This window comes from Carya illinoinensis, chromosome 15 (genome assembly GCF_018687715.1).
Source record: "Carya illinoinensis cultivar Pawnee chromosome 15, C.illinoinensisPawnee_v1, whole genome shotgun sequence".
In the NCBI taxonomy this organism is placed as follows: Eukaryota; Viridiplantae; Streptophyta; class Magnoliopsida; order Fagales; family Juglandaceae; genus Carya; species Carya illinoinensis.
Window position 1 is genome coordinate 8057907 of NC_056766.1, and position 4594 is coordinate 8062500.

Below are 4594 nucleotides of genomic sequence, written 5' to 3' on the forward strand. Positions count from 1 at the left end.
GCAGGGATAGTGGTAGAGTCCCGCCTGCGGTGCACGCATAGGGATGGTGGTAGAGTCCCGCCTATAGTGCCCTGATGGTATGGTTAATTGGCCATTTTTTGGAAAAATGGCGAGATTGGATTTTTGGGTCATTATCTGGGATAATGGCAAGGAAATGTTTTGGGCCAAAAATGTAATTTTTGGCGTGCGTGGAAAAATGAGGATTTTCGGGACATATGCATACAACATCATGTTCATGGATTTGATTATTGCATGAATGTATTTTTATCTTGAGGTTTGTTTGGTTTTTTACTTACCTGCAGTACCGTCTTTGGTACCGTAGATTTTAATGTAGAGGACGAGGAGGCTGAGCCAGAGGAGGCGGCTTTGCCTGAGGAGTGATCGGGGATCACTCATGGATTGTGGTTTATTTTCCTATTTTTGATTGGTATTATATTTTTACTTGTTATTTGTAATATTATTAGTACGCTTGTTTTTAAGCGAGTTTGTATTTAAACAAAATTTTGGTACTTAGTTGAAAGATTTTTTATTACCGCTGCATTATTTTTGTGTACACGTGTTGCATGTACACACACTTGGCACATGGCGATGGGATGCGTGACCCATGTTGTCATCATCCTGACGCCTTGATTTTCGTGTCCGTACATGGGAGATGGAGGCATCACATTGTGATTTTTATGAAGCGAAGAAATTGAAGTGAGGGCTAGGATTTGATTATAATATCATCAACGCATATAAGAATGATTATGTTCTCTTCTGGAAGTAATATGCAGAATTTGATTCATGTACAGTATGTTATGAGTCAAGATGGACATTAGTTAAGTGTAATGTACCTCATAAAGTGTTAAGACATTTTTTGTTGATTCCTCGACTTCAAAGATTGTTTACGTCTCCGATGAATGCCACAAATATGACTTGGCATCACATAGAAAGAGTTCAAAATGATAAATTCCTCTTGCATCCTGCAGATTCCTTATAATGGAAGAAATTTGATGACGAGTATCTATGATTTTCTGGAGAACTTCACAATGTATGCCTTCATTTAGTAACTGATGGCTTTAATCCATTTGAAAACATAAGCACTTCTCATAGTACTTGGCCCGTCATATTAATGCTCTATAACTTGCCATCTTGGAAGTATATGAAGGTTTTGTATTTTATGATAGCATTACTGATACCAGGGCCAAGGTTACCAGGCAACGAATTAGATGTATATCTGCAACCATTGATTGCAGAGTTGAAAGAGTTGTGGGAATAGGGTGTCAGTATACATGATGCGGCCTTGTCAAGTGAATTCAAGACGCATGCTGCAGTACTTTGGACAGTAAATTATTTTCCAGCATATGAGAACTTATTAGGATGATGCACAAAAGGTAAAATGGTTTGTCCTGTTTGTAACAAAGATACATAGTTTTAGTGGTTAACAAATGGCCGAAAATTATGTTTCATGAGACACCGTCGATATCTACCTCATGATCATATATGGTGTCAAATAGAGCAATGTTTGATGGAAGCGTTGAGCACAGGTCATCATCGCCAGATTATTGTGGTTGTGATATTCTCACGCAATTAGAAGATATTCTAGACAACATATTTGGGAAGGATGCAAGAGCTCGAAAGAGGAAACGACAAGTAGTGGAATTGAAGTGGACAAAAAAAAGTATTTTTTTTAGTTGCCATATTGGTCTACCTTGACACTGTGCAACAATCTAGACGTTATGCACATTGAAAAAAATATATGTGAGAATATTTGGGTGCTCTGATGTCAATACAAGGGAAGACAAAAAATACAGTTAACTCTCGTAAAGATTTGAAGGAGTGGGGGATAAGATTGGAATTGCATTTGCAAGATAATGGGTCATCAGCTTATATGCCCATTGGATGGTATACACTTTCAAGTGATGAGAGAAAAAAAATTATGTGACTAGTTAATGACAATCAAATCACCTGATGGTTATGCTTCAAATATGTCAAGATGTGTCCGAACTCATGATTGGAAGATAACCGATCTTAAAAGTCATGATTGCCATATATTTCTGCAATGATTGTTGCCAGTTGGTGTGCGCAGAAAGCTTACTCTAGATGTTCGTAGAGCTCTCACAAAATTAGGGTGATTTTTTAAGGGCATTTGCAGTAGAACATTGAAAGTTGATGCCTTATTAAAAATGGAAGCTAATATTCTAGTGATATTGTGCAAGTTAGAGAGTTTGTACCTACCTTCATTCTTTGATGTAATGGTTCATTTGATTGTGCACCTACCTCGTGAGGCTTTAGTTGTTGGTTCTGTTCAGTATAGATGGATGTATTTGACCGGTGCAAAACTGCAAGTGCACAGTATCGTAGTTTTATAGTAAAGTAATAAGTAGAGTATCGTCCTCAGGGATTGGTACCTTACTCTTGCCAAATACCAAAATTTTACTAATCTCAATTTTATCTAGAGGACTCGCTAAGGTTTTTGTAGTTGCAAATAAACTTAGATCAACTCAAAGAGAAATAAGCAAAGAAAATAAAACTGACTTTCAAAGATCAAATTCAATGGGGAAGAAACCTTCTAGGAAATCGATTTCACCATAATTCTTCACTATGCTTTTCTCATCCAGCTAATTTAACTTAAACCTCTTTTGTCTATTAGCAAATCTCTAATTCATCCAAAAGCCTCTTTCGATAGTCAATTGGAAGTGATTCTAGTTTATCAATTCACACAAGAGTATGCAAATTAAATAATCAAGAACGCAATAAGACCAATGATTTAATTACTACACAGGTTCATACAAGTCTTTCGATCTCTATACTTACCTATGCTGAAATATCCAAGATCTACCCTATGATTCCCTCTTTCGATAGCAAATCACAAGATTAATAATCATCTAATCAATGGCCAGTTAATTAGAAGCATTAAACTCAGAATAAATCAGATAAACAAAGAGAGAATTGCATTAAATTAGCATGGACAAACAAGCATAGTTCGGAATTAGGTTACATCGTTTTCCTAGAAAGAAGAAAATTTAGCTCATACTAGAATTGGAATTCAACATAAACGAATTCACCATAATTGTTCTGAGAAGATGGGAAGAAGAAAATAAACACTGAAAAATCCTCCTTGCAGCCTCAACTGGTCGTCAAAAGCTCAAGAGAACGATTCAACGCCTTTCTCCCGTCCGTGCTCGTGTATGAATCCAACGTACGTGCAATAAATTGGAATTCCGTCTCCAAAACAAATGATTTGAATCCCTCTAGCTATGTTTTTCTCTCCCAAAGAGTGTTCTCCAGTCAAAACTCCCGGCTCTAGAGTGAAGAATGGCCTTTTATATGGTCCCACGGCAGAAAACCTAAAATCTGTCAAAATACGATGTTCGCTCGAGCGGGGTGTCGAGCGCGCGTCGAGCGTTCGACTCTGCCTGATTTCGCTCGAGCGTCCTATCGAGCGTTCGACTCTGCCTGATTTCGCTCGAGCAGCCAATGTCTCTGCTCGAGCGATCTTCGTTTTTCAGCAACCCGCTCGAGCTCCCTGTCGAGCGGCAGTCGAGCGTTTGAATCTGCCTGAATTCGCTTGAGCGGCCAAAAGCCTCCGCTCGAGCGAACTTGTAAAATCTGCAATATGAAATTTTTCAAGCCATCAAATACCCCCAAACTTACAACTTTGTTTGTCCTCAAACAAAAAGAAAAACAAATGATAGTTTAGGCAATATCAACTCGACCCCAAAGAGAAGTATCATCACTCACCAAGCTTTTATGAATTTAGATTTCATCTCTAGTATCTTACTCTTTTAACATCAAAGATAGCAAAAAAATCAATCAAAAATTTTGCAATTTGTCAAGCAAGAGTTAGGTGTTTACTTCAGCCTAAAGCTAAGACCTTGAGTGTGTGTGTGATATAGTCAATTTAACCTCAAACCACCTGCAAACTCAGATAAAAGTAGAACAACCAAAATCAGAAGAATTCTCTTAAAACTTAACCCCATAAGTCCAATTTTCAGAAATCCTCTCCACTAATGTAGTCAACACCAAAATCAAAGATCAAAAGGTCTTTATTAAGGTTGTAATGATAGGCCACAGGGTGAGGGTTAAGAAAGAACTGGATATGGGAAATTAAATCAAACTGGGAAAATACTTAGTGAAAAGAACATTAAAAGAGAAACTCACATGATTCAAATCATAGCTCTTTCTTGGCAATATGCTCATACTTGTGGCATTATTATTGCTGTAATCACTGATGTAATACCAACACTTCCCTTAACAAAATTTGAGGTAATTCACTTTCCGCTTGGCTACTTCTTTTTCTTTTCTTTTCTTTTCTCTTTTTTTTTTTTTTTTTTTTTTTTTTTTCTTTTTTTATATCACTTCCTTTCTTCTTCTTCTTTTTCTTTGATCGAATAGAGCAAACATAATACATTTCATCATGAAACCAATTTTCTCTTTTAAATGTAACTCTCTACCAAAGTATTTTCTCAAACTATCAACGGTAGATTCATTGTTTTTCAGACTTAGAGCGGGCATGGTTTATGTAGTTTAAAGAATCAATAAAGGCTCATAAAGGCTCAAGGGGGTTGACTATGGAAACACACCATGTAATGATGGCATGACATTTAGGACG